The 24829-nt window shown below is 33.2% G+C and overlaps 1 long non-coding RNA gene across 1 annotated transcript; it reads left to right on the top strand.

Annotated features, from left to right (window-relative positions):
* Positions 1-10870: 10870 nt before the first annotated feature.
* On the top strand, positions 10871-13460 carry LOC141397696 (uncharacterized). Its single transcript, XR_012411481.1, has 3 exons — positions 10871-11032; positions 11128-11276; positions 12917-13460. It is a non-coding gene; the product is annotated as an uncharacterized lncRNA (long non-coding RNA).
* Positions 13461-24829: the final 11369 nt, after the last annotated feature.

Raw genomic sequence — 24829 nt, 5'->3', positions numbered from 1 at the left:
CCATGGTGAAGAGCCCATAACCTATTGCAGGAATATTTTGTGGATGGATATTCTTTTGCACCAATTAATATGGAAGGCAAACACACACGTGTAAAGTTCACAAAGTTTTATTATGGAATGACAAATAATTTTCGTATCGATATAAAAGTTATACATACAAAATACAAAGCATACTATGTTTAAATATATAAACAAAAACCATAGCATACTTTATAAAGATATTATAAAGTAATAAAAAGTTTGCATAAAGTTGAGTGAATTAGATTGATTCTCCAACAATAATGTGTTGACAGGATTATGTTTTGGCAAGACGGATGACGTAGATAAGTTGTTGGTTATTAATTTCTGACGCGAGGTGGCTTTGGGTGATATTTGGTGCATTAGGTTTGTATTGGACTTATTTTTGTTTGTTTAATGTTTATGATTTTCATTTAATGGTTTATAACTTCCGAAACTGTAAGCTTTCTTTAAGTTTTTCTCTCTTTTCAGGTAAGTTGTCTTTTTATCTCTTTTCACTAAACACTTTAGGTTAAACTTCTTTTAAGTTATGTGTTCTATCCTTTTGTGTTCTTTTAGATTAGGTGAGTTTTATCTTTTCTTTTCAGGTTATGAGAACATTCCTTTTCAGGTTATGTTAACTTTTTTCACGTTAAATGTAATTTTTTACTTTTTAGGTTATGCAAAATTTTTACTTTTTCTCTTTTCAGGTTATGTAATTTTTTTACTTTTTAGGTTATGCAAAATTTTTTTTACCTTTCCCCTTTCAGGTTATGTAAGTTTTTACTTTTGTACTTTTCTTTTTCCTTTTTTTTGAACTTTTCACCACATGTTTGCTGGGATGTATTGATTCGGTGAATGATATGTGTGTGTAGAGCAACTGACCACACTTTACATGTAACAGCTATACCTAATTTAAGTCGTGACGTACAAAAAATATTCACCTACCTACCACAACAACGCTCTCTGAGCGTCCGTATTACCCAAATACGTTGAATCCGAAATCCCATTTAAAACACAAAAACCGCGACAGAAACTTTATTAAATGTTTTCATTCGTAAAACAAACATTTTTCCTTTGCAATAAATTGTATTTCATGTTTTGTTGGGCTTTTGTTTTCAAAATACAAAACACACACATACATACATACAATAACATATCGTACGTTCTGTCAAAGTTGGAAATGTTCAACTTAAAAAAGTATACGCTAGACGTATTTCGGTAGTTCTCATAAGAATAGATGTGTTCTACTTTTTTCACCTCATACGTTTTTGGAATACGGTCGTATTTAGGCATAGCAGCTAAGCCTGCGTAACCCAGCACACTTTTTATCACTGTTTTGTTTGTATATTATCACCGATTTAATAACAACTATTTTTGGAAAATATGGCTGAAGGCAACATACTTTAAAATGTAATTTAATTTTAATAATTTAAAATGTAGCTGTGACTTATAAGTTACCTTGGACACGGACAATAAGTTACCACGGTATGTAAAGCACATCCTCAATTGTAATGTTGAATTTCTCGTTTTTGGAATTCATCACTTCAATTTTACAATTTCCTTTCCCAGTTGACTCAATTATTTGACCATTTGCTACTGTCACTAGTTCTTTACAAGATTTCAATGATGAAAATTTTGATCGTTGGGAGCTTATATGACAGGTTGCACCAGAGTCCAAAACCCAAGCCGATGTATTGTTAAATGTTGAGAAACAGAAGTTTTCACTATCCCGTTCTTGCTCTTTTGCTTCATTCACTTGATTCCTGGTATCATACTTACTCTTCGTCTTTTTAAATTTCCAGCAATCCTTCTTAAAATGTCCTTTACCTTTGCAGAAATGGCATAGTTTTTCGGATTTGCTGTCGCCAGATTTGTAACTCTTCAAAACAGAATTTGTAGGCACATCCTTCTTATGACGTTCACATTCCTCTATCAGACAAGCTTCAACAGTTATCATGGTCAGTTCTACCACTTTTCGAGCTTCCAACGCTGTAACAAACATATCAAATGATGACGGCAAACTGCTGAGTAACATGGCTACGAGCCAACGTTCTGAGAATTTTTCCCCAATCGCCTCCAGTTTTTCAAATAATAGTTTCATTTCCATTATATGCTCTGATATATTTGATTCCATTGTGTATTTCATGCCGCAAATTTGTCTCATTATCCTTACACTGCTTCCTAGTGTATCCTTTTCAAAATGATTTTTGAGAATAATCCATGCATTGTGTGCTGTTTTTGCTTTCTTTATAAGCATAAGCTGAGAATCCTCGACCGAAAGTCCAATAATTACGGTTGCATCCTCGTTTTTCTTGTTCCATGTCGCATCTGGAGCATTTGGAACCGGATCGACCACACATTTCCATACGCCTTCTTTCCGCAAGATCAACTCCAATTTATATTTCCACAGATGATAGTTGTCTGCATTCAATTTAGCAAATGTAGTCCTTAAAATATCCATGGTGAAGAGCCCATAACCTATTGCAGGAATATTTTGTGGATGGATATTCTTTTGCACCAATTAATATGGAAGGCAAACACACACGTGTAAAGTTCACAAAGTTTTATTATGGAATGACAAATAATTTTCGTATCGATATAAAAGTTATACATACAAAATACAAAGCATACTATGTTTAAATATATAAACAAAAACCATAGCATACTTTATAAAGATATTATAAAGTAATAAAAAGTTTGCATAAAGTTGAGTGAATTAGATTGATTCTCCAACAATAATGTGTTGACAGGATTATGTTTTGGCAAGACGGATGACGTAGATAAGTTGTTGGTTATTAATTTCTGACGCGAGGTGGCTTTGGGTGATATTTGGTGCATTAGGTTTGTATTGGACTTATTTTTGTTTGTTTAATGTTTATGATTTTCATTTAATGGTTTATAACTTCCGAAACTGTAAGCTTTCTTTAAGTTTTTCTCTCTTTTCAGGTAAGTTGTCTTTTTATCTCTTTTCACTAAACACTTTAGGTTAAACTTCTTTTAAGTTATGTGTTCTATCCTTTTGTGTTCTTTTAGATTAGGTGAGTTTTATCTTTTCTTTTCAGGTTATGAGAACATTCCTTTTCAGGTTATGTTAACTTTTTTCACGTTAAATGTAATTTTTTACTTTTTAGGTTATGCAAAATTTTTACTTTTTCTCTTTTCAGGTTATGTAATTTTTTTACTTTTTAGGTTATGCAAAATTTTTTTTACCTTTCCCCTTTCAGGTTATGTAAGTTTTTACTTTTGTACTTTTCTTTTTCCTTTTTTTTGAACTTTTCACCACATGTTTGCTGGGATGTATTGATTCGGTGAATGATATGTGTGTGTAGAGCAACTGACCACACTTTACATGTAACAGCTATACCTAATTTAAGTCGTGACGTACAAAAAATATTCACCTACCTACCACAACAACGCTCTCTGAGCGTCCGTATTACCCAAATACGTTGAATCCGAAATCCCATTTAAAACACAAAAACCGCGACAGAAACTTTATTAAATGTTTTCATTCGTAAAACAAACATTTTTCCTTTGCAATAAATTGTATTTCATGTTTTGTTGGGCTTTTGTTTTCAAAATACAAAACACACACATACATACATACAATAACATATCGTACGTTCTGTCAAAGTTGGAAATGTTCAACTTAAAAAAGTATACGCTAGACGTATTTCGGTAGTTCTCATAAGAATAGATGTGTTCTACTTTTTTCACCTCATACGTTTTTGGAATACGGTCGTATTTAGGCATAGCAGCTAAGCCTGCGTAACCCAGCACACTTTTTATCACTGTTTTGTTTGTATGTTATCACCGATTTAATAACAACTATTTTTGGAAAATATGGCTGAAGGCAACATACTTTAAAATGTAATTTAATTTTAATAATTTAAAATGTAGCTGTGACTTTTCCATCAATCTTTTCTTTTCGGTTAATGTATGCGAACGGTATGTTTTTTTCTTCTTTCAGAGTACAAATCGATATCATATAAATGAAACACAAATCGGGTAAGTTTCTTGAACTTTCTCACAAAATTTAACTTTTTCTTTGTCATTTAGTAGGTCATAAACTGGTATGTTTAATTTAATATTTTTTTCTTTCTTTTCAGGATATTTGGCGAGTTTACCACTGACGAAACCGTGATTGACTTGTTTTCTTTTCGAAATATTTTTACCTCTTTCTTTCTTGCAGGTTTTACTACATGGTTTAACATTGGCAAACGGTAAGTATATTTTTGCGTAAGTATTTGTATTTTTCTGTTTCCTTTCTTTTGCGCATTACACTTTTTTACAATCTTTCTTAGATTTCTCTAGAATTTTAGCATTTTTCCACTCCTTTCAGTTTTTTTATTTCAGCGAATGATATTTGTTTCTTCTTTTCAGGTTATATTATTTTTTCCTTTCAGGTTTTTTTATGTTTCTTTTTCAGGTTTTATTTATTTTCTTTTACAGGTTAACTTTGATTAATTTTTCTTTGCAGGTTTATTTTCTTATTTAGATTTATTTTAATTATTTTTTCTTTCAGGTTTTAATTATTTTTCCTGCTTTTTCTTGAATTTTCATTTATAGTTAATATATTCTTTTAATAAATTCACATCGATATTTTAACTTTGTTAGCACTGTTCTTTCTTTTTTTCACGTACACCAACTTTTTCCTTATTCATCACCACCACCTTACCTCGTTACGCGTCCAAAAAACTGAATTCAAAGAGAGAGAGAGCTTGGGATTTTGCCGCTTTTATAGCTGCTGTTGTTTGGTATTCCTTTTTGAAGGATACCGTTATAATTTTGTCTACTTTATTTAAGCTCCTCCCATTCAGTGTTGCATTTTTGATTGATCGATGTGTGGTTGCCACATCGTTTGGCCGCCGCCATAATTTTCTTGCCGCCGTTGGTCATACGCTGTGTATTACGGCGTTTACACGTCACAAAATGTGGTCTGTTCCTTTACATTTAAAAATGGTAAAAGTGGTGAACTGCTCTCATATAAATTGTATGATTTTAAAAGTAAGGGAGCACTTTGCGGGTAAAAAGTGGTAAAAACTGGTAACCTCAGGCACGTAAAGGAACACGACTATGGTTGTAGTGGGGAATTCGATTTAAGAACACCTAATTTCATCAAATTTTTTAATGAAATTCGCGCTAGTGTGGACAGGGAAAACCAGGTAAAAGCTTCGTTCCCGTACTTTTTAATAGTAAAACTCGTAAAAGAGAGAACTGAAAAAAATTGTTCTGACACACAAGTTTTTTGAAATAGTTCGGGAACGGAATAAAGGGCTCGGCATATACGATGCGTTGAGCGTCGCGATACAACAACCACATGAAAAAAGTGTAAGTGATGCCAAGTTTTTTGAAAAACAACAATGTGGCTGACGCATTAAAGTTAAACATAATTTAACTGTTTTGGGACAACGCGTTTCCCAACGTGTCACTAAACGGACCGTATGTGTCGAGGGCTTTAAGCGCTCGCCACATACGATGCGTTGTGCGTTGCGTTACAACAACCACATGAAAAAAGTGTAAGTGAAGCCAAGTTTTTTGAAAAACAACAATATGGCTGACGCATTAAAGTTAAACATAATTTAACTGTTTTGGGACAACGCGTGTACCAACGTGTCACTAAACGGACCGTGTCATTATAATTTAATAAGTATTATTTGTTGTTTAGTATTTCTTAAATGAATTTGTGTTTGCGGGACAATGAAATTCTCAATACTTATTTCAAAATGAGTAATATTTACATAAAAACGTATATCACATAACAAAGTCCCAATTTACATTAGGCGAGTTTACTTGCGGCAATTGTCAGTTTGATGGAGAGAGAGGTGAGGCATATGGTAACTCTTTGCCTCTCAGCCCCCTCTCTCACCTACAAACTGACAATTGCCGCAAGTAAACTCGCCTAATGTAAATTGGGACAAAAGAACTGTTAGCGCTCCTCCTACATCTTGCATTAGTGAAAGTAGTGGTAGATTTCCACACAACCCATGAGGTACTACCTTTGTGCGTTGCCATTATTTTCGTTGGCGGCTCTCCTGTAGGCCTACAACCAACCATCAATATGATGTACTAGGTACATTGCTTAATCCACTTATCCACAATAAGACATACACAGGATCCACGGTTTTTTGTAGGTTACACTTTTTGGGAAATATCTATTTTAAAAAATATCTCTTGAATTTATTAAATGTTTTTTCTTACCTTGCGTTTTCCTCTAGTTTGGATGAACGTATAATAATTATTCCTGCAAAAATCAGTAACTTGGTATTATTGTCTTAAAAAATTAAAATCATTCCAAAATAACTCTGGTTCTATTGATTGTAAGACATTGATCACGGCATCTGATCTTGCCTTAATGTACTCCAAATCTTTTAGACTTAGAGTTGATGGTATACGTCTTCTAAAAAAAAAAACTGTTACACTCATTCTCTCTTTTATACCAACAGTTACATGTATGTAACTGTGTTATTTGTTTTTCTGTTACAAACAGTTCCACCAATGCAGGCCTTTAATCTGGAAGTTAAAGAAATTTTAAAATTAATCATAAAATAGTGAAAATCTTTAAAGTTAAAACAATTTATATAAATTTCAATTTTCTCTTTTCGCTGAATTTGTATAGTTTGTAATTAATTCATCATATTGTAAGGGAAGAATACCAGGTTTTAACAAAAGGCAAAGAGTGTTACAATAGGATTATCTAGTATCAGGGACGTACGCAGGATTTCATTTCGGGGGGAGCCAACTTGACCAAAAATCATGAAATTAAAAAATGTTGTGTAGCGTTACGTAAAGTCATTTTAATAGGTTATGGCCACTTATAAGAATCCATTTGCATGCATTTGTTTAAGAAATCTATTCTATTTTTTTTTTATTTTTTTTTTGTTTTTTTTTGAGAAAATCTTTCTGACAATTGCCCGCCTATGAAGCACTGTTTTTACTAAAGCAGTTCACGGTACCCACTGTAGTTTGAAAAGGAATAAACCGATCAGCATATATTTTTGTGGGATCATTACAAACCTAATAATCTTGTCTATTATCGAAATGGAATTAAAAAAAAAAAACAATTTTTAAAAATTTTGAAAAGTTAAAATCGAAATTTCGATTTTAACAAAAATAAAAAACTGTAAAAATTTGATATTTTTGTTGGACTTCGTCAGCAGTTTTTTAAAGACTCTCTCGGTTAATCACATGCTTTATGTGTATAATAGTCCTACAAAAAGACCGGAGCATCCGTTTTCGAGCTACAGTGGGCACCGCTTTCAAAAGTGCCTCTTCGAGGAAAAGACGTTTTTAGTTTCTATCCTAGATACAAAACACAATAAATGTTTCTCTTCGAAATCTCATATCTCGGTAAATTTTTGTCCGATGGACTGGAGATTTTGACCCATATTCTATTCTACATGTACTTTAAATTGAGCCAAAAAAAATTAGATTTTTCGAATTTTATATGAAATATTGATACATAGCATATAAATTCAATAGAAAGAATTCATAATATTTAGGATACAATTTTAAATATTTACAGAGTAGGATATTTAGAATTTAAAATAGAATATGATCATATAGGTCCATGGAATTCGCATTTGATAGTGGAATGATATGACATGAAGAAGTAATTCAGATTTCATTGGAAGTTTCTCTCAAAAACAGCATACAAACAAAAAATTTTCAAATATTTTCTTACAAATCTTGTTAATGATGAACATTTTCTGTTCAGAAACTTAAGCAAAGTATAAGTTTTAATTTGAAATCTTCAAACATACAAACATTTTTATGAGAAAAAAATATAATAAGTAGTTACAGTAGCTTAACAAATTTTGTTCGACCAAACCATTTCGTACCCCCCCTGCGTACGTCCCTGTCTAGTATCCTTGTTAAATTAATTTTTGTGCCGATAGGTTTTGGCGGCAAAATACCCAGTAAAGAGAGATCTTTTGTTTCACTGAGGATTTAAGCCACTATTATTTTTATGTGTTCTTTTATATAGTATATTTTGAGAATTTGGTCCACATAAATAATTAATTAAAACTAATAAATTAAGATGTTATAATGTTTATAATGATAATCATTACAATGTTGTGTTATGGCCTGTTCCCGTACTTTATAAAGTGGTAAAAGTCGTAAACGATTTACATATTGTTACGAATGTAACTGATAGGTTTAAGTTAATTTAGTTTAATTTCCGTTAATTTAAAAATTTGAATTGTAACGTAACGTTTTATTATGCAGTTATTTTATTTAAGCAACAACAACTACCATGTAGAACTCTCTTCATCATTCTAGTCGTTACCTTTTGTTAATGTTCTTTTGTTTGTTTTGCCAAAATCATGTAATTATCGTTTAGTTTGTTACTTCTTTTCTTGCATTTATTTGTTGTTGTAATTACGTCATTGATCATCCCCCATGTATGTGAGTCTGGTTGTTCGCTTAGTGCGAATGTGCGTCTGTGTGTTCGTTGTACATATTCGAGGAGTTGCCAGACATTTTCTAGAGGACTCTCGAACAGGGAAACTTTGGGATATAAATACAGGGGAACTGGCAATGACGAGTTGAGTTGTGTTTTAAGCGTTGAACTGAACAGATCGGTTAAATAAGAGCTGCGTGCTAACTAGAGACTTGCTGTGTGCTTTGTAATTAAAGTCGGTTCTGAATAAGTGTAATAAAGTAAATAAAGCATTGTAGAAACGTAATTTAAAACGAACCCTGTTTTATTTGGTACAAATCGTATCGGGTAATAAAACAACGTCTACACGGAGATTAGTTAAATCTAATTCCGTAACAATATAAATTTTGTGTACGTGAACGCAAAATGTGTAAAAATGGTAAAAATTGTAAAAACTTTTTTTTTCTGGAACAGAGCTTTAATTTGTGTAACTTGGGGAAATTTGCGGTGAAGTAAGTGTGTGAGTCAATGTGTGGTTTGCGGGGGGTCCAGACAAAAGAAGGTATGGACATTCGGGATACAGGAAGGGTGGGCTAGTGCGGGATCACTTGCATCAAGATCACTTTTATATGTTGTGATGTGTCATAAAAAAGTCAATAGAACGTACCCTCATTCGATATTAGTGTGTTGGGTTCGATTGGCGGGTTGAGTACCCTAGCCCTGGGAGTATGTGTAGTTGGAAGGACAGCCTAATTTCTCTAATTTTTTTTCGATAACAAAGGAAACAAATTCGTACAGGTTCTGGAACAGAGTATATCCCAGCAAAAAGTGTGTATCCGCGGATGCCGTTTAGCCACTGCAAGTGCACAGTACATGTGCCGTTGGAGTAAATTTTTTCTATAAATTCACTAATGAACTTTAAGAATCAACTAACTTTTACCATTTTTTTATAACATGATGCCTGTTCCAGAACTTGCATGAATATACACATTTTTAATACGATAACAATTTTTCCTTTACCTTATCGAAAAAATAGTAAAAATTTGTTGAGTTCTGGAACAGACCAATTGTGAAATTGTTATCGTAGTAAAAATCTGTAGATTCTTGCAGGTTCTTGGACTAAATTCTGGCTGACTTCCGAAACGTCAGTTGCTTCGTATTCGTGCAAGAAACTAGGGGTTTTTAGAGTAATTTTATGAAATTGCTTGCAGTAGTGGGGAACTCGATCTAATACCCCGTTTATATATAACCGGATTTAACAAACCGACTGGGTTTTAAATGTCAATTCCATTGCTTATATTTCAAACAAATCATCATAAAGAAGGTTAACCCTGCAAAAAGCTCTAATATAAACAGCATATAAGACCCCTGCACGAATACACAGCAACTGACGTTTCGGAAGTCAGCCTCTGTTTCTTGCAGGTTCTGGACGAAGAGCATGTGAAATGAAAACTTTTATAAAGGAAAAACTGTCAAATGAAAAAAATACTTATAAAGGAAATTTTTTTCATTTAAAATTTTCACAGAACAAGAATCCATATACAGTTTGTCAAGTAATTGTTTTCGAACCATGAAAACTAAAATTTTTCTGTAATAATTAATGAAAAATGGCTGATAATTGGGATAAAAATGTCGGGATTTTTTGCAAAAAATAGTTGGTAGACTTATCAAAGACAAGATAGAATGTATAAATAAAAAATTGACCCACGTAGGCCAACACAAAATAACGAAAACCCATATAATTCAAGCTGTCAAATAAATGTTTTTGAAATTTAATGGAGGTTCCAAAATAACCCATATTTTTGGTAAATTGAAAATCATGACCTTTTATGAATGTTATACTTAAACAGGGTTAACTACTAACAAGTACCAACAATATTAGGCATAGAAAATCCCTACTAGGAGGGTTACCATATGGACCATGGGAGTACCAGGTCATATTACACGTAAACAGGGTCCTATAGGTCTAATACCGCGAATATCTGAAAACTAAGGCGTTTTATGATTTTTTTCGTTCACCAGGATGGACTGCTATCAATTACAATAAATATTACCTACAGAATAATTAGATCAGGAGGGTTGCCAGATCTACTAAAAGGTGCCAGGTTATATAAACAGTGAACGAGGCCTTACTTAAGTTCATATGAAGGAATAATTTACAAATGAACTTCAGGATATTTTCTTTCAGTTTATATACTTTCAAATAAAAGCTAAAAAATGTCTCGCGGAATAATGGTTTTGGCACAATTAATTAGAGGCCAAGAACATTTCTCGGAAGAACAAAGAAAATTTTTAATTATTAGGGCATTAGGTGGAAGGAGTGCATACGAAATAGTGGATCAATCATGCTTAAGTGCCAATTTTCCACCATTCGATGTAGTGGAAAGTTGGTACACAACAGAATTAACTTGGGTTGATGCTTGTCAACTAAGCATCAACCAGTACTGTTGTTCTTGGTAAGAAGTCGTTCTGTTTTACTGAATTCAATAAAGAAGAACCATTACTGTTCTTATTCCAAACCTCTCATACATCGCATTTTCTTTCCTTTTTTCCATTTCCATATTTCCTTGGTGGATGAATCTTGAGGAAAATATTTCCATTACTGAAATACTTTCGAGGCTTACAGCAGAAACCCAACCGCCCTTCTTTCTGGTGAGAACACCCACAATTGGCGTTTTCATTTTGACATTTACATTTGTCAATTGGCATTTTGCTAATAACAAATATATTTTTCTTCTTCTCCCAAGTCCAAGAACACCATCAGAAAGTGATATTCGTGGAAGCGTGGGCAAAAAGAAAAAGCCCTACACGGAAGAAGAGTACAGAATTGGATTATACCTATGCCACACAGGCCAATGCTCACTGATTAGCATTTCAGATGTGTTAAAGATTCCACGTAAGTCTCTTCTACATCATTTATATCAGTTTGAAGGAGGATACTACTCGAAGACTCGTTTCGTAGAAAGTGCAAAAAGGGCAAAATACAGAAAATTTTCAGAGAAAGACATAAACTTCGATGAAAATGACATTAGAGTCAGAGTTGTCAGAAGAAGAGTAGAAATGCTGGAAGCTACCAAAAAAAAAAAAAAAAAACAAATTAACACTCCACACATCAAATGCTAGTTCCTCCAATGGACTACCAAATGCATAGATTTTGTATATAGTTATATATATAGTTTTAATTTTTATAAAGTTTTTGTGTTTTCATTGTATAAACCGAATTTAACAAAAAGACTGAAATGTGAATTCCATTGCTTATATTTCAAACAAATCCTTATAACGAAGGTTAACCCTGTAAAAAGCTCTAATATAAACAGCATATTACTAATATGGTTTTTGGTTTTGTATATAGTTTTTATTTTTTTTATAATTTTTGTGTTTTTATTTGCCATTTCATTGTATAAACCGAATTTAACAAAAAGACTGAAATGTGAATTCCATTGCTTATATTTCAAACAAATCCTTATAACGAAGGTTAACCCTGTAAAAAGCTCTAATATAAATAGCATATTACTAATATGGTTTTTGGTTTTGTCTATAGTTTTTATTTTTTTTATAATTTTTGTGTTTTTATTTGCCATTTCATTGTATAAACCGAATTTAACAAAAAGACTGAAATGTGAATTCCATTGCTTGTATTTCAAACAAATCCTTATAACGAAGGTTAACCCTGTAAAAAGCTCTAATATAAACAGCATATTACTAATATGGTTTTTGGTTTTGTATATAGTTTTTATTTTTTTTATAATTTTTGTGTTTTTATTTGCCATTTCATTGTATAAACCGAATTTAACAAAAAGACTGAAATGTGAATTCCATTGCTTATATTTCAAACAAATCCTTATAACGAAGGTTAACCCTGTAAAAAGCTCTAATATAAACAGCATATTACTAATATGGTTTTTGGTTTTGTATATAGTTTTTATTTTTTTTATAATTTTTGTGTTTTTATTTGCCATTTCATTGTATAAACCGAATTTAACAAAAAGACTGAAATGTGAATTCCATTGCTTATATTTCAAACAAATCCTTATAACGAAGGTTAACCCTGTAAAAAGCTCTAATATAAACAGCATATTACTAATATGGTTTTTGGTTTTGTATATAGTTTTTATTTTTTTATAATTTTTGTGTTTTTATTTGCCATTTCATTGTATAAACCGAATTTAACAAAAAGACTGAAATGTGAATTCCATTGCTTATATTTCAAACAAATCCTTATAACGAAGGTTAACCCTGTAAAAAGCTCTAATATATACAGCATATTACTAATATGGTTTTTGGTTTTGTAACTTATATAGTTTTTATTTTTTTTGTAATTTTTGTGTTTTGCTTTACTTGTTATTGTTGGTGTTACTAATAAGGTTTTTGTTTTTTGTTATTGTTATTTATATAGTTTTTTTTGTTGAATTGAATAAATATGACATATGTTTGCTTTTAACTGAGTTCAAAATGCGTATTTTTCATGTTTTGATGCTTCTAATACTGCACAAAAAATTTATTTATTTATATATTTTATTTTCTATCTTTTAACAGCGCATAACACAGAAGCACATAAAAAGCTATTTATAGCTAGCACAAACAATAGCCGCCCCACTCTCACCGGAAGTGATAGCCTACAGGAAAGGGACTACGATCGGCGACCGATAAACAACGTAACAGTAGTTTTGGTGGGGCAGTAGTTCAGGAGGAGCAGCTAGTGGAAGTAATACAAGAGGTTTGTCTGGTTACCATAAAATTTGTAACAACTTGTACCAATTGTTGCTGGAAGTCGTCTGTTAACACAAAAAACCAGCAAAATAGAGCGATTCGAGAGAGACATTTTGACAGTTCTTTCACTGAGAGTTTGCAAATTCTTGCTGGACAAATTTCTTCTAGCAATTCTTCTTCTTCCTGAAAACAGTCAATCACCTGTTTTTAGTTTTTTGTCGATTTATGTTTGTGAAAATTAAAAACTATTTTATTGTGGAAATAACATAGTCTAATTGTATTGTTTTATGGAGAACAAATTTGTAAAGTGGAAAAATACTTATTTGTTTCATTTGCTTTTTTATTTTTAATAAAATACAACGTGTTTGCTTTCTTTATTGGCGGACAAATTGTTCTGTTTTGCAAGCCAGCTGATTGCTTGCTGGTTTTTGCTGGGAAGGTGTCTGATTACTTTTTACAATTTTCTAGCAAAAGAGAATAAAAACCCCTTACTCTCTGAGAAAGTTCTTGCTGGACAATTCTTGCTGGGAAAGTAACCAGACAGACTTAATGTAAGAGAAGACAAAATTTGCTATGATTTGAATGTATATTAGTCGTTAAACAGTTTAGTTTTCATTCATGCTTTGCAGATTTTCTAAAAATGTTTGGGTTTTTAATAAATTTTTAATTTTTCCTGTCATAATTATTTTATTTCGATAAATTCTCTCATTTGTTAGAGATGGGACATATTTTATCGTCGTTCTGAGAGTAATTTAAATTGAATAATGTACAAAAATCGTTGTTCGTTCTCAAAATTTTGTATGGGAATTGAAGTACATAGTTATATTGTAATTTGGATTCGAACAACGAATAGAGAGCGAATTAGTCCCAATTTACATTAGGCGAGTTTACTTGCGGCAATTGTGAGTTTGTGGGTGAGAGAAGGTGTTGAGAGGCAAAGGGTTACCATATACCTCACCTCTCTCTCCATCAAACTGACAATTGCCGCAAGTAAACTCGCCTAATGTAAATTGGGACTTAGCCTTAGTATGAACAAGGCATAAAACGTCAATACAATTGGTCTGTTCCTTTACTTCTGAAAATGGTAAAACCGGCAAAAGTAGTAAAAGCTAAAAACTGCTCCCATATGAATTGTATTGTGTCTGAAGTAAAGGAACGCTTTTCGAGTAAAAAGTTGTAAAACTTGAAGATTCTTGAACGTAAAGGAACAGGGCTAATATATGGTCTGTTCCAGAACCTGCAAGAAGCTACTATTTTTTACTACGATAACATTTGGTGTGTTCCAGAACTGCAAGAATCTACTAATTTTTACTATTTTTTCCGATAACATAAAGTAAAAAATGTTATCGTAGTAAAAAAGCTTCTTGCAGGTTTTGGAACAGACCAATTTGTTCCTTTACTAGGCGTTTACACTGGACAGTTTGTCTTCAAATACAACTCTGATTTACTAACACATGCATACATTTGTCGTTTGTCTCTCAGCTGCCCATCAGTTTTTCACAGACAGCCGGGTTGACAAATTTTTGACATTTTTGTGAAAAAGAAGTGAGATTATAATTCAAATGTTCTGAAAACAAAAGAATATGTACAAAACAAAATATGTGAACGGAAAACAAAAAGAAATCGGTGATTTTCATTCATAATTTTACAACTGTTTTCGCAGTTGTCTGGACGCCTACGTCACACAGGCAAGTTGTGGGATTTTGACAATCAATACATGAAGTCAACTGTCCTGTCATTTGTAAACGCAGGGTTATGTTATCGGAAAAAATCATGGTAGAATAAGAAAAGGTAGCAGCAATACACAGCTGACTGAACTGGGTTGTAACGTTAGTGTCAAATTTCATATGACATTTTATACACTTATTTCTATTTCGATGTACATTAGAGACATATATTTTTTGGGGAAAAAATATATCATTCGAAAAAAACCATTTCCCAGAAAGACTTCTTCATATAAATGATATGTAACCTCCTCCAAGTTCGAACGATAAGCCGCGCAGTAAATCCCCGCTTGTAGAGGCGATACAACGTTTGTTAATATGTGAGGCATTTTGTTAAAATTTAAAAAAATAAAGCCCTAATAAACATGTGCTTCTTTGATTTCTAAAACAAAACATTGAAACAGCTTCTCCTTTTTCTATGAATTTCCAGCGACCCCAAACTTTTCTGCAAGAATTCTACTTTCTGCGAGAATTTATGCATTTAGTGGAATGATGTGGAAACATAAAAATTGAAAATGTAACGAATTTTCATTCATGTTTTCCAAATTCCAATTTTTTAAATTCCAATAATTTATAGACATTTCCTTGTTTTGTTTACAAATACAACTGGCAGTAACGTTACAAACAAAAACCAATTCCTTTGTGGTTGTTGTTCGAGTTGTATTTGTTGTAGTATTAACTTTACCTTATATTTGTTCTACCATGGATATAGGCGTATTAGCCCGAAACAAAACAAAATCGACCATGGGATCTTCGAAGACGAGACAAATCCAACTAAAGTTGTTCAAGAAAAGTCGAATCATTGTGCACCATGACAATGTGAGCTCTTACACATCGATTCAAACCAACGCATTTTTGACCGATCATGGGTCATCCGCCGTACAGCCCTGACTTGGAACCCAATGTCTTCATTTGATTCCCGCACATTAAGAAAAATGGTGTGGTCAACGATTTTCGACGCTAGAAGATGTTGTTAAAGGGTTCAAAAACCATGTTTTGGAGATGTCTCATCCGGTGTGGAAAAAGTGCTTGAGCGCTGGAAAAAGAGTATAAATCATGATGGAGAATACTTTAGAAAACAACAAAAATATTTTCGATGATAAATATTTGCCTTTTCATTACAGAAACTTTTATAGATCTTTAAGAGGGCTTATTACATTATAGATGAAGATTGGAGTAGATGAAGCGAATTAAAAAAAAAATATCTTCTCCATTATATTTTTTTTTTTTTTGAAATCGTTATTCCACTGTTTCAGATAGCGATGACGATATTGCAATTGCGTTATTGTAACAGATCTTGCTTTGCTCTTCTTACTGACGGCTTGATACGTCAGTGAAAGGAGCGAAGCAAAATCTGAAAGATACCGAGGCTATTATTTCAGCATGTGATCAGGAAATTTTAGCTAAGACCCTGAAATTGTGTTAAAAAAATTGTTAATGGTGATTTGGTGCAAGTGATTACTCAATTCTCCAATGACTATATCCCAAACATAATAAAACTACATTTGTCTTTTGCATACGTTTATACCGAGTGTACTACATGTAGTACGGCCTTAAAATCCAAGTTAGAAAATAGTTTTCTTTGTAATATTATCAGTCAGAATAACACTATTTTGAAAAATCAGGAAAATTGCTGCATTATGCTAAGTTTACATTTACGAAATCCACTCGATTTCAACTGTCAATTCCATAGCTCAAACGTCAAATGAAATCTCATCTGGATTTCATTTGACGTTTAACCTATGGATTTGACAGTTGAAATCAAGTGGATTTCGTAAATGTAAACCAAGCATTAGTTTGCCCGTCGGCATATCCGGGTTAAAACAACATTTATCAGATTTTTTCAAACAAAGTACTAAAATATCTTAGATTTCGTGGATAGAATAATGCTAAATTAATTATTAAGAAATGCCAAGAAAAATGCTAAATGGAAATTTTGCGGCTAAATATAAAAAAAATAATACTCCACTCAAGCAATCGAAAATGAGATTGAATCTTCAACAATAAACAAAACAAACAAAAAACAGCTGAGGCACGGGCGAATGGAGCTTTGTTAAAAACAAAAAAACAAAATTCCAATAACAACCTCACAGGCAACTGTGTTGGTGTTCTTTTCAACTCACAGAATTCGAAGAATTCTTAGTTGATACGTGCTGACATGTTGCAAAATATTTTGATTTTGGTGTTTCTTTGGAAAAGCCGAAAAGTGAGTGTGATTCTCATTCATATGAGAATACCAGATACTTAAAGAGTTCGGTTTTTCGCTAAAAAGGCATCATTTCAAATAACTGAGAAGCCAATTGATAATTCCCTTCGCCGGGATGAAATCATGATATTGGTAGCGATCAGTAAAATTTTGCAACATTGTCAGTTCGTTTTGAAAAACATTACTCTCTGTAATAGAGGGTAATAAATGAAGTTGAGCCAATGGGGGAATACTCCACTCAAACAATGGAAAATGAGATTGAATCTTCAACAATAAACAAAACAAATAAAAAAATAATGCTAAATTTAGCTGCAAAAATGCTAAAATGGTCACACTGGTTGTCGTTTTAAGCCTCTCACACACATTTACTAGGCGTTTACACCAGACAGTGTGTCTTCAAATACAACTCTGATTTACTAACACATGCATACATTTGTCGTCTATCTCTCAAGCTGAAAACAGATACAACGTTTGATTAAAGTTTTGCGTTGGGCATCGAGAAAAAAACAACAACAACAGGGCGACGACGATACCAAAGTCCAGCGTTTATCTGTTTGCCGGCATATATTTCAAATGAATTTGAATTTTTCGGCATCATGCCCAACAGTGTAAAAACGGCCAAAAACGACACAAAACTTTACCCAAACGTTGTATCTGTTTACAGCTTCAGCTGTCCATCAGTTTTTCACAGACAGCCGGGTTGACAAATTTTCGACATTTTTCTAAAAAAGAAGTGAGATGATAATTCAGATGTGCTGAAAACAAAAGAATATGTACAAAACAAAATATGTGAACGGAAAACAAAAAGAAATCGGTGATTTTCATTCATAATTTTACAACTGTTTTCGTCACACAGGCAAGTTTTGGGATTTTGACAATCAATACATGTACTCAACTGTCCTGTCATTTGTAAACGCAGGGTTAGGGGGGTTCGGTAGATAACATGATTTCGGTCTATGTATGTGTATGAATTTGCTTTACTTTTAGTTTTTCTTTTCTTATTTTTCTAAACATAGCACAGCACGTGAAAACGAGGAAGAAGATACAGATAAAAAAGCAAGAATAATTTGTTGAATGAGATTTTCCCTTTCATTTGGAAAAAGAAAACTAGTTTAATGCCAAGTTTACACTTGCGTTCCAAAATCCACTGGATTTCACGAAATCTTGAAAAACACCCCGGTGTTTACACTTATTTTTTGTTATTTCAAACATATCACAATGATCAAGGTAGATAAATATGCGCAGCTGATCGAACATGAATATTCAAAACAAATTTTGTAAATTGAATTAATCATCAAAAATATACGACAATATAGAACTTTACAACTTTATTTAAATATATATATATATATATATATATATATATATATATATATATATATATATATATATATTATCTATATATCGTATTAATTGTGTATAGTACTAAAAATGAAAAAAAATTATTTTATCGTTGAGACATCATAATAATAAATTTTGATAGATAAAACTTGTGCTCAGAACTTGCAAAATATTACTACTTGCTGCAGTTTTCCCGTTTAGTGCTAAAAATGCGTTCCCGTACTCCGAAATCTAGCAAGACATGCACTTCTCTTTAAACAAAAATAGCGCCGAAGAACACCCTCTTCTCCTGTTTTCTGCCATACAATTTTGGCCTAGTAGAAACTAGCAGCAATCATGTTCGTTGGCATCTAATCATGATGAAATAATAAGGTGGCGTAAAACGTCCTGCTGATTGGTTTAAATCCGTCAAATTTTTTGTTATTGTGAAAAAATTTTATGAAAACGTAAACAATCATTTTGATATATTGAAGAATTTTCCGCCAAAAATGAGTTGTTGTTGTGCTACTTACGTGACCTATTAAATAGATCTTGGCATATAATATGATACGTTAATTTTGACATTTATGCTGTAATTTTTGCAATTTCCGTCATTTTTCCGTTCCCGTATTTTCTAAGAAATTTGCATGGGGAAGCAATTTTTGACAATTCGCTCTTTTTTCTAACATTACCATTAAAAAAGTACGGGAACACAATGAAAAATAGCATTGTAACAAATTTAACATTTTCTTCAAATTTTTATACTAAAATTTTTTGTTGCAGCAATTGAACATCTACCTTGATTATTGTGATACGTGAAAAGTGTTGCAACTTTTGGTACTTTTTAGGCAAAACAGGGTTGTATATCATGTGTACTGTGTTTTCGATGTTGATTTCGCTGAAATCACGAAATGAAATGATGCGAAATCATGATAAATTTTGCTTGAATCCGCTCGAAATCACGAAACGCCTTCGAAATCACGAAACGACGCCGAATGTAAACCAAACATAAGAGCTTTTTCAGACGATAGGGTTTGACTGCTCAAAAACGTGGTTTCCGTTTTGACTCTCATTCGTAATTTTTACATCTAGTGTTGCGTTTTTGAAGTCATTTTATACAAGCGTACTTTTTGATCAAAAAGAAGTACGGTTTTACATAAATGTACCAAAAAGGTTTATGTGTGTATTGTCACTTCTTACAGCATTTAACACAAAAATGATTATTCGTTTACATTAGAGTTGGGCAATCTAGTTCCTGGAGCGGATCGATCTTTCTAGTTCCTTTTCCCAAAAGGAACTAGTTCCTTAATATAGTTCCATAGTTCCAAAAAGTTCCGAGAGCGATAAAGTTCAATGAATCTTTCATCTTTCCCTTTTATCGTTCTTTCTATTTCCTTCGTTCCAAATAGTTCCCAGGCCGATATAGTTCAATGAATCTTTCTCTTTCGTCGTTCCTTTTATTTCTTTCGTTCCAAATAGTTTCGAGAGTGAAGTAGTTGAACGAATCTCATTTTTTTCATCTTTTGGTGGATGAATTGAAATAAAAATAAATTGAAGCGATGTACCGAGGTGTGATTAACGTTTATTTAACAATGTGGCCGCGTCTGAATGATTAAGGAAACGAACGTGAAAGATCGAAGTGAGTGTGGAATTAAATGAAGAAAATTAATTTAATAATACAAATGAAAGGAATTATATTATATGCACGGCTGGAACTATATGAACTAAAGGAACTATATAAATGCAAGAGTCAGATATAGTTCCAATAGTTCCTTGTCCGGAATAGTTCCTTGGAACTAGTTCGTTCCGGAACTACACAACTCTAGTTTACATTTTTATTCTTACAGATTTCGCACACACACATTTTTAATTTTATAAAAATATGTGAGGAAACAGTTATTACTTATACCATGATCAGATTTACATCAGGCAATTTTCCTTGACGGATTTTTTCGCCCCCTTTTATACAAACAATTCTGTTCGAACATTTTTTTATTTCAAAACATTTAAAATAATCTCAATTACGAAAACTATAAAAGAAATTAATTAAAATATCATAACATGTTTTTGAAGTAATGTTTGTACCTATAATACAAAATAAATAAAAAATATTTCATGAACGAATTTATCAAAAAAGTACTTTATGTACGTTTTCGTTCACTTACTTCCACATTTTGTTTCAACACTGGCACAGTTTGCGATTGAGAACCAAAACGGACAACGCGTTTTTGAGCAGTCAAACCCTATCGTCTGAAAACGCTCTAACTCCATTTTCCATAATTAATGTCTAGTAGAAAAAAAATCGATTATGATAAGACATTTAAACATTGCACAATGGGTAGTTTTTTGTTAATTAACGTATTTTAATGAGAATTCCATTTGAAATATAAATCCTTGTAGGGTATTTTGATGAGTACAGATCACAACGTGCATTGAAACTGAGGACAATTCTGAGGGAGGAAAATACCTTTGTTTGAGAATGAAGCCCTAGGTTAGTATACCAAAAACCCAGAAGAGGGCAGATTCGCCCTGAGTCGAACTCTTGGGATATGACGTGATACATTTTTAACTTATGATGTTTTATGTGGTAGATTTATATCGTTGATTAAAACTATTTTAGCATATTTTTGACATAGCGGTCAAATCTAATAACGTTTTTTTTGTAGACCACTGTGTCTCTCTATCTTAATTCCTAGATTGCCTTTTCGACCTTTGTTTTTCTTGGTACCGTTCTAAAGGAGCTATACTAAAACGTGGACCTACACCGACATTATGTGCAGCAATTCGTTGCAGCTCCTCCAACATAGACTAAAAAATGTGTATGAGAATAATGTGACTAAAGCCTTCAAAATACCAAAAATTGGGATTACCCCTTATAGATGCTGGGATATTCGCTTTGGAAAAAACGTCGACTTTTTCTCCAAATAAGTTTTTTGCCCATTCCGACCCCTAAATATTATCCGACTATCACCAAAATCTTCCCCTTCGGGATCACCATCAACAGCCGAACTTTGGTAACGATCCGATGAAAATTGCGACCTGCAGCGTGATTACAAGGTTTAGATTGAGGGACGGACACACATAGCCAAATCGACTCAGCTCATCGAAACATCATTTTGGTATAAGTATAGGTCTACGACCGTTATTTCGATGCGTTACAAACTTTTTGGCCAAAACCAACCTATAATGCCTTCCCCACATAGTGGTGTAAATCCGCCCGAGAATTGTGCAACATAACCACAAGTTTTCATCAGGGGCTAGGAAAAAGCCAATGCTCTCCCAGCAAAATATAGAGATACGATTCAGATTTGATGCAAAGAACATTTAACGCCCACTGGAATGACGTTATATTTTCTGATGATACCAAAATTATGTTATACTATCACGATAGATCCCGAAATATAACCCTCTCAGCCCTGGAAAACAAAAATTTAATATTAAGTTCGGAAAACTGACAGATATGGTAAGTGGGTTGCATACAAAGCAGAGGCGTCGGTAATATTCCGATTTTGGAGGAAGTAATGACAAAGGATGTTTGTTTGGATGTTTTAAACAATAATTTAACCGACAGGTTCAAGAAATTTGGATTTGTTGACCCTGAAAATGCAAACAAATTGTAAAATAAAAACTACCAAGACAACGCTCCTAAACATAAATCGTATTTATGTAGGAATCGGTTGTTATACAACTGCACCAAAGTCGTCAACACCCCAGCCTAAAGTCCTGATATTAACCCCATCTAAAATTTGATAATAGGAGCGAATTAATAAAATACATTAAAGAAATATCATTGGAATATGACATTCTGGAACTTATTCAATTCCGAGTCGTTTACAAGCTGTTATTGATGCCCGAGGTGGGCATCAATGATGGCATTGGCAATCGGGTTGGGATATATACCTAAACGTGGGCCTGTGTTGAATATTATTTGCGAGGGGGTATTTTTTCACTGAGAACACAAAATGCAAAATTACAGACAAATTGGTTAGAAAATTTGGCAAAAATCGTCAAAATACCAAGCATCTGACAGTACCTTTATATGGGGCTATACGTAAATTTGGACCTATATTGAAAGTTTTTTGCAATGATGTAGGTATATTATTCACTCGAAACTCAAAATGCAAAATTACAACCAAATGGGTTGGAAAATTTAGCTAACATTCTCAAAATACCAAAAATCGGGCGGTACCTTTATATGGGGGCTATACCCAAATGTGGACCTACATCCACTAAATTTATTTATTTTCGAGGCGGTAGCTTGATTAGAACTATCTTCGACACTCCTTTCCATACAAGTGGGACCACTGTGTACTCCGCTAAAGGGCCAAATACATACGGTCCGTTGTGTGACGCGTTGAAAACAACAACCACGTGAAAAATGTGTAAGTGATCCAAAGTTTGTTCTTGAAGTTTTCATGTGGTTTTTGTAACGTGACACTCAACGGACCGTATGTGCGGGGGCCTGAAGAAACCGGTTATTTCTTTATAGAGTTCCGGTTTAGTCATCGCCATCATCAGTTATTACAAAGACGGCTTTCACACAGTGTCGTTTTGACGACACCATTTCACAGTTTCCGTTTTGATGTTTATTCGTAGATGTTGTCAGGGTGGGAAAATGTAGTGAAGAAAACGTACGAAAAAGTACTGTTGATGTAAATTCATACACAAAATAATTATTTTATTGCACTCATTTATTATGTTTCTTACCTGCAATGATGTTTTATAATCAGAATCAATATATATGTACACATATTTTGTAATCTCTATTTCAACATATTTCATTAAAACATTTTTGTACATTCGGTACATAAATCCCGCAAAAATGCAACCCTGCTTACAAAAAATACGAATGAAGCGAAAACGGAGAGCAAGAAATGGCGTCGTCTCCGTGACGAAAGTACACTGTGTGAAAGCCGACAAACAGATTCACATATCGGTTCGGCGGAGCACGCGGTCATTAGACGATAACAAGGAAGGGTCTCTTTTAAGCCCTCGGCACATACGGTCCGTTTAGTGACACGTTGGGACACGCGTTGTCCCAAAACAGTTAAATGATGTTTAACTTTAATGCGTCAGCCACATTGTTGTTTTTCAAAAAACTTGGCACCACTTACACTTTTTTCATGTGGTTGTTGTACCGCGACGCTCAACGCATCGTATGTGCCGAGCGCTTTACAACATATTTGTTTCTAAGTATTGACAAACGTCAGCGTGAAAATCATCAATCATCAAATCGCTCGATGTTAATTGGAAAAATATTAATTTTTAATGTTCGCATGGTTAGTTAGGTAGGTAGTTAAAGCATACATATGTTGCTTGCTCTAGTCTAGGTATTTCCAAAAACAAGAGAAAAAACCAAACCATAATAGTCGTGTTCCTTTACGTACCTGAGGTTACCAGTTTTTACCACTTTTTACCCGCAAAGTGTTCCCTTACTTTTATAAGCATACAATTTATATGAGAGCAGTTCACCACTTTTACCATTTTCTGCCATTGTTACCATTTAAAGGAACAGACCAAATAAAACGCCAGCCAGGTAGTATAAAGAATATAGATTCGATTCTGGCTTGCTCTTTCATTTGGGTATTTACATTCTCTTCTCTAGCATTTTTCTGATGCGATAACACAACAAATAAAAATAAATTAAGCAAAACACATACACAAAAACAGCAACAACAACAATAGAGCAAAAACTTGTTAAATGGTTGTTTGTATAGTCAGTCGGGTTAGTAGTTGTTTGACTGGAGCTGGTTGGTTAGTCAAATGTATAAAATTCGCGTAACATAACACCACCAACACCATGATCAAGCTGACACAACCCTGTAGGAAGTGTGGGGTAGAGTTGTGTAGTTCCGGAACGAACTAGTTCCAAGGAACTATTCCGGACAAGGAACTATATCCGGCTCTTTCATTTGTCTGTGTTTAGACACACAAATTTCTCGGGAAAGTAAATTGAGTTTTTGGGAGAGAGCGGAGAGGAAAGAGCTCCTCAATACTCTTTCCTACCCCCTATTGCCTAAAAACTGAATTTACTTTCCCGTGTGTGTAAACACGGACTTTATATAGTTCCTTTAGTTCATATAGTTCCAGCCGTGCATATAATTCCCTTCATTTATATAATTCATTTTCTTTCTTCGATCTTTCACGTTTGGTTCCTTCATCATTCAGATGCGGCCACATTGTTAAATAAATGTAAATTACATCCTTGTTACATTGCTGCAATTGATTTATTTTTGTGTCAATTCATCCACCAAAAAATGAAAACAAAAAGAAAGAGAAAGATGCGTTAAACTACTTCATTCTCGGAAATATTTGGAATTAAGGAAATAAAAAGAACATGGAACGAGAAAGATGCATTGAACTATATCGCTCTCGGAACTATTTGGAACTATGGAACTATATTAAGGAACTAGTTCCATTTGGCAAAATGAACTAGAAAGATCGATCCGCTCCAGGAACTATATTGCCCAACTCTAGTGTGGAGTCATG

Source organism: Musca autumnalis, unplaced genomic scaffold, assembly GCF_047663935.1.
Source record: "Musca autumnalis isolate F117 unplaced genomic scaffold, ASM4766393v1 scaffold_3, whole genome shotgun sequence".
Taxonomy (NCBI): domain Eukaryota; kingdom Metazoa; phylum Arthropoda; class Insecta; order Diptera; family Muscidae; genus Musca; species Musca autumnalis.
This window is presented reverse-complemented; position numbering and strand designations above follow the sequence as displayed.